The sequence below is a fragment of the Dama dama genome, chromosome 12 (genome assembly GCF_033118175.1).
Source record: "Dama dama isolate Ldn47 chromosome 12, ASM3311817v1, whole genome shotgun sequence".
Lineage (NCBI taxonomy): Eukaryota > Metazoa > Chordata > Mammalia > Artiodactyla > Cervidae > Dama > Dama dama.
Genome location: NC_083692.1, coordinates 91,399,278 through 91,410,748, shown reverse-complemented (window position 1 = coordinate 91,410,748; position 11,471 = coordinate 91,399,278). Strand labels below are relative to the sequence as shown.

Genomic DNA, 11,471 nt, shown 5'->3' with positions numbered 1-11,471 from the left:
TGTAGCCTGCGAGGCTTCTCTGTCCATGGGATTTCCCAGACAAAAATACTGGAGTGGGTTGCCATTTTCTTCTCCAGGGGATTTTTCTGACCCAGGGATAAAACCTGCATCTCCTGGATTGGCAGGTGGATTCTTTACCACTGAGCCACCAATTTACCAATGAAAACGCCATTCATTTACCAATGAAAGGGAAGCCCATTCATTCCTTTCAGTTCAGTTCAGTTGCTCAGTTGTGTCTGACTCTTGGCAACCCCACAAACTGCAGCATACCAGGCTTCCCTGTCCATCATCAACTCCTGGAGCTTACTCAAACCCATGTCCATCGAGTCAGTGATGCCATCCAACCATCTCATCCTCTGTCATCCCCTTCTCCTTCCGCCTTCAATCTTTCCCAGCATCAGGGTCTTTTCAAATAAGATAGTTTTTTCCCATCAGGTGGCCAAAGTATTGGAGTTTCAGCTTCAACATCAGTCCTTCCAATGAATATTCAGGACTGATTACCTTTAGGATGGACTGGTTGGATCTCCTGGCAGTCCAAGGGACTCTCAAGAGTTTTCTCCAACACCATGGTTCAAAAGCATCAATTCTTTGGTGCTCAGCTTTCTTTATAGTCCAACTCTCACATCCATACATGACTACTGGAAAAACCATAGCTTTGACTAGATGGACCTTTGTTGGCAAGGCAATGTCTCTGCTTTTTAATATGCTGTCTAGGTTGGTCATTTTTTTTTTTTTTTTTTTTTTTAGGTATGAGGCTCATGCCAGCTAAGATTTTATTTAAGAAAAAAAATGTAACTGAAAATAAAAGTCACTCAAAATGAATGAGAGTTTCAAAAAACCCTACAATTCTTCAATGGCAGCTCTTGCACCCACCACTCAAGCCAGTTCTAACCCAACCAAGATGCTGGAAGGCAGAGCACACAGTGGTGCCCATCAGGCCAGTGAGGGTGACGAAGCTCAGGGCTCCCCCCTGCCACTTTCTGGGTTCTCTTGTGTAATAGCTGTAAGCATAAAGGACTCATCCAACAATCCAGGCCAAGCCCAAGCCAGAAACTACACGTGGGTGGTAAACACCTCCGACAGCTAGAAAAAATAAGAAGGGAGGGTACACTTCCAATGTGTTCTGGTGAGCTTGCTGAAAGCAGTTGAAGATATGCCCGTTTTCAGGGTCAGTGCTGTACATGGTAGGATACTCCACTTTGTACTTCTTGGGGGCCTTGGAAACACTGATGGCTAGATGACCTACCATCAAGAAGCTGGCAGCACCAGTTAGAATCACGAAACCATATTCCTTAGAGAGGACAACCATCCTGACTCTGGATCACCTTTGCTCGCCTGGTCGGTCATAACTTTTCTTCCAAGGAGCAAGCATCTTTTAATTTCATGGCTGCAATCACCATCTGCAGTGATTTTAGAGCCCCAAAATATAAAGTCTGTCACTGTTCCCATTGTTTCCCCATCTATTTGCCAACTGAAGTGATGAGACCAGATGCCATGATCTTAGTTTTCTGAATGTTGAGTTTTAAGCCAACTTTTTCACTCTCCTCTTTCACTTTCATCAAGAGGCTCTTTAGTTCTTTGCTTTCTGCCATAAGGGTGGTGTCATCGGCATATCTGAGGTTATTGGTATTTCTCCTGGCAATCTTGATTCCAACTGGTGCTTCATCCAGTCCAGCACTTCTCATGATGTACTCTCTGTAGAAGTTAAATAATCACCCTATCAGTTGTGCTACCAACTGATAGTGCAGTTGGTAAAGAATTCATTCCTTTAGGTCACAGTAATAACAGCAGTTACTCTTATTGTTTCATACACGTTGCAAAGAAAGAGCTAATTTTAGCAACAACAACATGGAGAGAAGTTTTTATGTGGTGTACCCTAAGCACTCTTCTCTCTGCTTTATGTGTACTAATTCTATCAATCCTAACACCAATTGTATGAGTTAGCTACTCTTATTATTTCCTCTTTACATTTGTGGAAAACCAAAGCGCAGAGAGATTAATTGACTTTCTCAGGGTCACACAACTAGTAAGGAATGAAGCTAGGATCTGAAGCCAGTCTGATTTCAGATTGTTTTAGACACCAACTTGTGCTTCTAGCAAGAAGATCCCCCAAACACACAGCAGAATTTGTGTCTAACAGAGAATTGACTTTAAATGAACATGTGGGTGAACTACTACATCACAAGCTAGAATACAACATGGGTTCATTTCAAGTTAATTTTGGAGGATCCCAAATGTGTCTTTCCAAAGCCAAAAAAATCAGCCTTTCCAAGTTTTGTTTTCCCTAAACTCATCTTCCTCCTGAGGTGAGAGGGATCCCTCATGTTTATTATGCTTTCTTCTATAAGGAAATCAATCCTGAAGGACTTGATGCTTGAAATCATTTGAAGGACTGATGCTGAAGCTCCAATACTTTGGCCACCAGGTGTGAAGGGCCGACTCATTGGAAAAGACCCTGAAGCTGGGAAAATTTGAGGGCAGGAGGAGAAGGGGGAGGCAGAGGATGTGATGTTAGATAGCATCACTGACTCAAAGGACATGAGTTTGAACAAATTCCGGGAGATAGAGAAAGACAGGGAAGCCTGGCGTGCTGCAGGCCATGGGGGTCCCAAAGAGACATGACTTAGTGGCTGAACAACAACACACAAAAAAACAGGAGTCACTTCAACATGTCCCATTTAAATTAGTTACCTCTATGGCAACTGTGAAGAGGTCCTCATTATATAGACTAAATTAGAATTGGAGAAGAGAGAAAAAAGTGATCCAGAAAATCACAATTCTTGAGCAATAATTTAAACCTTTTCAGTCTTCCTCGCTCTACTCGGTTTTGAAATATTTATTTCAGTTACGCTAAAGAGCGTCTTCCAGACCAGAGATCATTGATGAACTGCCAATGAGTCAGGTTTACTTCTAACATCTTTGTTTTGAACTTCTCAATGCCTTTGGTTTCCAAGGTGGCCCCATTCCATCCCAGGACCCATCTGGAAACCTGCATCTCAAGTGGGCCAGACTTAAGACTGGCTTATTGTGACCGTTTTCACCCTGTAACCTTAAACCCAGTAGTGGAATAGAAAACAGTATGTTTGTGTGACTACCGTCACATTAGAAAGGAACAAAATCCGATGACCACCACCAAACCATCAGAATTAAGAAAAACGGAATTCAGAGTTTTGAAAGCATTAGGATGCTTACTAGGAAACCCATGCATTCAATAACCAGTTGCAAAATATAGAGTTACTATTTCCTTAAATCCTGTAACTATAACCCAAGTTCTCCAGACGGTCATTTTCACATGTGTGAATGTTTTTGATCAGTTTTGTAAATCTCTTAAAAATCTGAAAAGCAATTTTAGTTGAATGTGATTATGTGTAAAGAAGCAGTGCTTAACTGCTGTAGAAATTTTGCCCTAATGTCTTGGTCACCAGCCTTCTCCAACAGACCCTCTTCAATCTTTTAGGAGAAATAGATTTTTGTCAGTGGTTATTTTTATGTTTTCAAACTGGGCTTCCCTGGTGGCTCAGACGGTAAAGAATCTCCCCACAATGCAGGAGACCTGTGTTCAATCCCTGGGTAGGGAAGACCCCCTGGAGAAGGAAATGGCAACCCACCCCAGTATTCTTGCCTGGGAAATCCCATGGACAGAGGGGCCTGGTGGGCTATAGTCTCTGGTGTTGCAAAGAGTCAGCCATGACTGACTGGTTAACATGTTTATTTTCAAACTGTGCAGATGCCAGTGAAGATTTTCTGGCTGCTTGTTTGAAGAAAGTCATTAATGACTTTTAAAGTATCTTTATGGACCTGGTGCTAGGTGTTTTCTGTCATATGCATGGAGAGAGTAAGGGCTAATACCAACAAATTACACAGAAATAATTTTACTAATTGTACTAATTTACTAACGTACAATTTTACTAATTTACTAAGGCATATTTGCTAATCAACAGAATTTTATGAATGTTATTTATTATGTAATCTAAAGGACCTTTGTTCTATAGTGAAAAGGAGAAGATAAGTCAATCACTATGGAAAATGTTTCTACATGATTTTTTGAATAAAATTTTATTCTATTAGTATGGTTTATATATATTTTTTGTAGAGAACATTAAAAATAATTAAAAATATAGAGAAAACATTAAAAATCATCCCACCTCTAGGGAAAAAAAAAATCACCTTTTTGTCTTACTCTTTTTCTGTGCACACAAATACCTGTGTATTTTAAAAATCTGTTTTGGAACCCAGAGCTCTTCAATAATCAAGCCTTGGTGATGGGTAAAATCGGTCACTTCAATCTTACTCCTCTCCTTGAGGGAATTCATTCTTAATAGGATCTTCATAGTCTCATTTGAACAGACTGAGGGTGGAGACACCCCAGCAGTTTCCAGAAAAGCCCAGGCATTTCTGCATATTAGCTTGGTCTCAGCATGGGCCTGGAGAAGGAGATGGCAACCCATTCCAGTGCTCTTGCCGGGAGAATCCTGTAGACAGAGGAGCCTGGTGGGCTGCCGTCTATGGGGTCGCACAGAGTCGGACACGACTGAAGTGATTTAGCAGCAGCGGCGGCAGCAGTATGGGCCAGCCTCCCACACCTTTGTCCCTTTATATAGTGTGAAGAATACCAGCAACATGGCAGCTGCCTTCAAACGGGAGAAGGTGATCATGGGGGAAATAGCATGGTGGTTCTGCGAAGTTCTAGGGGACAAAGCTGGGACTGATGGGAAGAATAGTCTTCCATGAGGAGGAGTCCTCCGCCACTGGCCATATTCACTTGTTGGGATGGATGTGGGTTGGAGAGTAGAGGCAGAGACAGTTGACGACTGTGTCCTTGCCGTAAGGTTCTGAGACTATCTCTCTCCAGGATTGGCCTTACATTCTTAAACTAGGATTTGTGAGTTCTTGAACTTTCTTCCTCCACATCAACATCTGTAGCCACAGGACCCAGAACAGTGTTGACCACACAGTAGATGCTCAGTAAATGCTTGTCAGAATGAATGAATGAATGAACAAACCTGGCTTTGGTGACTGCTCCTTGGCCCTCCACTTCTAGAGACTATGGAATTGGAGCAGAATTTGGCGGGAAGGATGGAGAACAGGCTATAGTGGCAAGCCCTCTCAGCCCACAGAATTATCCATTTTCTGCTATTTCTTGGGAGGACACTTGGTCTCCATACAGTGGTATGTATGAAACCACTAGTATGGTATGTAGAAAACAGCTAGTTTGGGCTTTTTCATCTACCAAACAAAACAAACCCAAACACTGGACTTGATGGATGGAGTCCCCGAGTGGTTGATTTCACTCAGTCCTTTAAACAGTGGAATAAAACCACTGGTCTCCTGCAGGCTGGCTCTTGGTGGGGGGCGAGGGAGGAGTGGTGGGCTGGAATGGGGAGATAAGTGTTAAAGGATGAAAAAGGCAAAGAATACTTTAAGCAACTAACAACTCTTTCCAGAGATCAAATGCCACGTACAACCCTGACTTAAAACATAGAGTCCTAAAAGTAAGTATTACTATTGCTCTATTTTTGTGGCTTAAGGAAACCATATAATTTTAAACTTTGGTATTAAATGACATTTTAGGAGTTTATAATATTTTATGACCTGCTTAAATGAATATAAATAGCAATTCCATAAGTGGAGACCAATGTGCATATAGTAGATTTGAAGTCATAGCTTCAAAAGATTATATCAGTTCAGTTCAGTCACTCAGTTGTGTCCGATTCTTTGCGACCCCATGAATCGCAGCATGCCAGGCCTCCCTGTCCATCACCAACTCCCAGAGTTTACCCAAACTCATGTCCATTGAGTTGGTGATGCCATCCAGCCATCTCATCCTCTGTCATCCCCTTCTCTTCCAGCCCCCAATCCCTCCCAGCATCAGGGTCTTTTCCAATGAGTCAACTCTTTGCATGAGGTGGCCAAAGTACTGGAGTTTCAGCATCAGTCCTTCCAATGAACACTCAGGACTGATTTCCTTTAGAATGGACTGAATTAATTCTATGCTTGAGAACAGGAGGTAAAACCTACCAGCTAGGAGTTAAAAGTGTCTTTTTTTTTTTCTTTGTCATGTGCAAGTAGGTCGTGCCTGGGAATCTCACCAGAGCTGAGGTCAGCTAAGGTTTTAGTTTGGAAGAACGGTAAGAGGTGGTGGTGTTTCTCAGAAAGGTGGCTCAGAGGTGAACCAGGTAACTAGAAATATCTTGCCCCACCTGACACAAGAATGAGAAACATCAACCATGGATCCTGCTTTGTTCACACCAGTGTTGTTTATGGAAATTAAACACTGGTAGACACATTCTTGGGGTGTCTGGGGGCACATTGTATCTGGTGGTATTTTTGTCTGTAGAACCTGTTTAGGTGGGACATTGTTGGTCATTTACCTTGGACAAATAGAAAGTTTTTGTGCTACTTGAGAAAGAAAATATGCTCAGAGTTCATTTCTGGAACTGACAAAGTCCGCAACGTGTACTTTGGCCTCAGACCAGTCTGACAAGTGAGTTAAAACCAAAGGTACTCACAACCCACAACTAGTTATACAGAGATAACATTTTCTAGATGAAAATGTCAATTCCCAGGGTTTATTGACCAGGGAAATGATAAGGTCACACCCGTCTGCAAAATACCCAGGAGCCAGTGCAACAATTTTGAATCTGGTTAGGGAATAGCCCAAAGCTGGCCTGGTGGGAGGAACAGAAATTGCCTGGCTTTAGCCCCAGGGACGCTCAGTGCCTTATCTCTGTCAGACAGGCACTCTGTCAGTGCCTTATCTCTTATCTCAGAAGCCTGAGACTTCAGTACTCTTCCCAACTCCTTCCCTGGCTTCCAGAACTAAGTCAATGGTTACTCCTGTACACATTCTTCTTTTCCCAGTAACTGAACCCACCCCAACCAGACTGTGCCCACCAGCCTCCGGAGTTTTCCAAGCTCGGGAACCAAAAAGAAAGGCAAAATCTTTTCATTGTGATCGTTCCAAGGCTGCTCAGCTCAGAGGCCCCCTTCAATTCAGTGAGTTCTGCAGAAGGTTACCTCTCTGTGCTAATAAGGCTACAATATACTAGCCCTCACCTCAACTCTCCACTCTTACCTGGACTAAACTCTTCTCTTCATCCCCCCAAAGAAAGCTCACTCCACAGATTTCTGAGAGGCCATTCTTTTACTGGAGATTTGCCAGGGTGTGGGGTAGGAGTCAGGTCGGGGGTGGGGGGGTGTGGACGCAGAGTGTTTACATCACCCACACAGAATTCCACTTCCCTGAGATGTATCTCTTTCCTGCCAAATCTCCCCGCTTCCTTGTAAGCTCCCTCAGCATCAGCATGCTAACCTTCCCCCTCACCCTAAACTCCCCATCCCAACCCCCCACACCCTGGCTCATGCCAAGGCAAGAGCATCCCACAGAGGCAAGGCAACCTTGGGGTCCAGAAACAAGATCTCCTCCAGTCACCAGGAGCCTTCCTGCTGGAGGATTTTAAATACCTGATCATGTTTATTTTACTTTTTCCCCTGTAACCTAACCAACTCATCTGGGCAGCCTGCAGAGGGCCTTCCTCGAGGTCCCCTTGCCAAGCCCATGTCTTTGGTCTCTGAAGGCAGCATCTCTTTGTGCTACGTGGTTCCTGGAATGAGTCCACAAATAGATGCCCACTGACCCAAGTTACCGCAGCCCTTCAAATTCTGATTCAAAGTTTTTGGTGCCCGCCACACAGGGTCAAGCTCGTGAGCACACGTGTATGTGTGGAGTCTCATGTTTAGAAGGGTCCTGGCTTGGCCCAGTGCTCGGCTCTCGTCGTCATGACGTCCTTAACGAGTGTGAACCACAGGCCTACATTTCAATTTGTACTGGGCCCTGAAAATTTTGTGAAGCCAGTTCTACCCACACATGACCCTCCTGGAAGTTCTCCCCCACTTCAAAGTGGTTTCTCCACAGCGCCCCCTACAAGCCTTAACCTTTGGGTCACTCTGCCTGGCCCACCCTGGCCTCCACTCATCGTGGGGTGCTGGGCCTGAAAAGGGCATTCACCCAGCTGGACTGGGTGGGGTGCTTCCTTTTCTCTGATGAAACCACAGAAAACGGGGTCCCTGGGGAAGCAGTGGCAGGGAGAAAGAAGGGAGGACTGAGGCTGGGCGAAGACCCTCTGCAAAATTATTCACCCCACCCCACAGAGATTGCAGAGATTCCTCCAGGAGAGAGAATTCCTTCTCGATCGAGCCCTGTCTAACCGCTTTAAGAATACAAATATTCCTGAGAAGGTCACCACCCCTACGTTATTGCCTTCTACCATGCTGTGAACAGGCTCGCAAGCTCTGCTGTAAGCTGATCGGGGGGAGGTCTGGGCACAGGGGAAAATTTGAAGAGAGAGAGAGGGTCCTCTTGAATCTGGAGGAGAGTGATTCACAGAGGAGACATCTAAGGTGTGCAGAGCGAGTCAGGGCCCTGGGAGTCAGAGGAGCGGGAAACAAGGGAGCGGGGAAACTGGGAGTGCTTCTTCTGTTTCATCATGTTCACAGACCCTGAGTTTTCCTGCTCAACCTCTCTTGATGAAAGGTCTATATAGTTTCTGCGCACCCACCCGCGCCCCACCCCCCCCCCCCCATTCCCTTTCTTAGCCAATAACAAATTACCACAAGCTGGGTGGCTTAAAACAAAAGAACCGTATTCTGTCACAGCTCTGCCCAGCAGGAGTCTGAATCAAGGTGTCAGCAGCGCTGCCCTGAGGGAGAACCCAGTCATGCCTGTCTTCTAGCTTTTGGTCACTGCCTAGAAGTCTCTAGCATTTTTTGGTTTATAAACACACCATTCCAGTCTCTGCCTCTATCTTCACACTGTTTTCTCCTCTGTGTCTCTCTGTGTTAAATCCTTCTCTCCCTTCTCTTACCAGGACACCAGTTGTTGGATTTAGGGTCCATTCTAAATGCAGGATGATGTCATCCTGTTGTTTAGCCGCTTAGTTGTGTCTGAGTCTTTGCGAGCCCTTAGCCCACCAGGCTCCCCTGTCCATGGAATTCTCCAAGCAAGAATACTGGAGTGGGTTGCATTTCCTTCTCCAGGGGGATGCCATCTCGAGAAACTTAAAATACATCTGCAATGACCCTATTTCCAGTATTCAATAGTACTGAATGAAATACTTCAAAATTGCTAAGATACTAAATCTCCGAAGTTCACATCACAAAAAAGAAATGATAATTATATAATGTGTTAGAGATATGAGCTGAAGCTATGGTGGCAATCACATTGCCATATATAAATGCATCAAATCAACACGTTTTACACCTTATGCTTAGACAATGTTATATGTCAAGTATATCTCAATTAAAAAAATAACTTAAAAAATGGTCTTACTTTTTCAAATAAAGGCACATACACAGATACAGAGGCAATTCAATATACAACAGGGTTTTCAGATCTTCAGTTTCTGTTTGCTTTTTATTCATGCTTTTCTTGAACTTTTGAGCTTTGTTTTTTTTCCCTCATGATAGAAATCCTGAAATCCTGAGATCCATTATTAAATAATAATAGCAAAACCTCTGCAAATCCAAGGCATTTTACAAGTGTGTACTGCAAGAGACTCTGCAGGATCTCCCAGTATCCCAGGAGAACAAGGAAGGAACAATAGCAAAGTGCCTTTGATCCCTTAAGTAGGAAAGTTGCAATAAGAGCCAAGTTCTATGCTTTTAATGTTGTTGTACATTAGTCAGAACACAGAAATGTGAGCGTTTACAACCCTGAAAGTGAAATGGAAAAGTAACAAAAATGCACTTCTAAGACATTTTCATTAGATGTGTTGGTTTGTTGAAAAATACGGAAAAGCCTAATACAATATTTGTGAATAAAACCTCTAAAGACTGAATTCCATACACTACCCCTTCACCATGCTTTTAGGAACAATTTGCTTTTTGGCAAACTATACCCAAACAGTAACACAGACAAGCAATCAGAAAAGTTGCATGATTCCTAATCATTAAGAGATTCAGTTACCCTGAGAGTTGGCACACTAAAATTCTCTAGAGGAAAATGATCTTATAAAAGGTTAACATTTTTCTTTTCCTCATTAGTCTTTACCACACTGGGTCATTCCTCTTTAAGTATCATCATGGCTTAGAGTAAGGCCACAGGCTATTCTGGAGATTTGAGATTGAAATTGTCTCTCTGAGTGCCAGTTTTTGTTTTTAGTTTTTTCCCCTAAGATGGCAAGTTAACTCCCATTTCCTTCTTTTATGTGCAGAAAAATCCCAAATATCTCAGCCTAATCACACTTCATGGAGGGTAATATTGCCATGCAATTAAGAAATTGTTTTCACAGAAAAATAGACTAGAAAGAATAGCCTAAATAATTAGGAAGATGATAAATAAGGGGAAGTAGTCCTACTAGATATTAAAATACATTATGTGGCTACAAAATTTAAAACAGTGCAGGACCATCACATAAAGACCCACACTAACAAGTGGGACAGAAGGAGGAGACTTGCAGAGTTCACGAGCATGATATGACACCGGCAACGTTTCAAGCCCACTAGACGGCCATTGGACAACAGGACATTCTAATCCATACTTCACACATTAAAATAAAATTAATATTAAATGCATCAAAAGTAAAAATGTAGAAACCAAGTCAAGCCAAATACACAGAGCAGGAGAAAACATGGGAAGGAACACTCACAATTTCAGAGTGAGAAGAATTTCCAAATATGACAAAAAAGCCAGAAGGTTAAAAGTGAAATTTAATTAAATACACATAAAAAATTTTTTTTCATGGAAAAGTCACCAATGTAAGTTGATGCAACCACTATGCAAACAGTATGGATGATCTGCAAAAAACTACAAATAGAGTTTCTGTGTGATCCAGCAATCCCACTCCTGGGCATATATCTGGGCACAACTGTATTTCAAAAAGATACGTGCACCCCTATGTGCAAAGCAACACTATTCACAACGGCCAAGACATGGGAACAATGTAAATGTCCATTGACAGATGCTTCCGGAAGAAGTCTGGCTACCTTGAGAAAGACTATGTAGAGAGACCCCAAAAGGACGGAGACACATGAGAGGTCTCCACGATTCCATCACCTGGGGGCTCATTTCTCCTCAGTCCCACACCAGAGGCTTGACTGAGGAAGTCTTCAAGATGACCCCAGCTCCCAACTGAATGCAAGTATCTAAGAGATCCCAAACCAGGACAACCCAGCCAAGTCACACATCATCCAGACCCGCAGAAACAGAGAAGGATAAGAAGTGATTACTGATGTTGGAAGCCACTCAGTTTGGGGGTGATTTGTCACAGGAATAGTTACAGAGTTACGGATAACTAAGATAGGCACTCTAATCTTGTGGGTGGTAGATTAAATTGGCACATCCTTCTCAGAGATAAGCAGAGATAAGATACTCAGTTCAGTTCAGTTCAGCCGCTCAGTCATGTCCGACTCTTTGCGACCCCATGAATCGCAGCACGCCAGGCCTCCCTGTCCATCGCCAACTCCTGGAGTTT

The 11,471-nt window shown here is 43.3% G+C and overlaps 1 pseudogene; it reads right to left on the bottom strand.

Annotated features, from left to right (window-relative positions):
- Window positions 1-850: 850 nt before the first annotated feature.
- On the bottom strand, window positions 851-1,321 carry LOC133067448 (glutathione S-transferase 3, mitochondrial-like; annotated as a pseudogene).
- Between the last annotated feature and the right edge of the window lie 10,150 nt (window positions 1,322-11,471).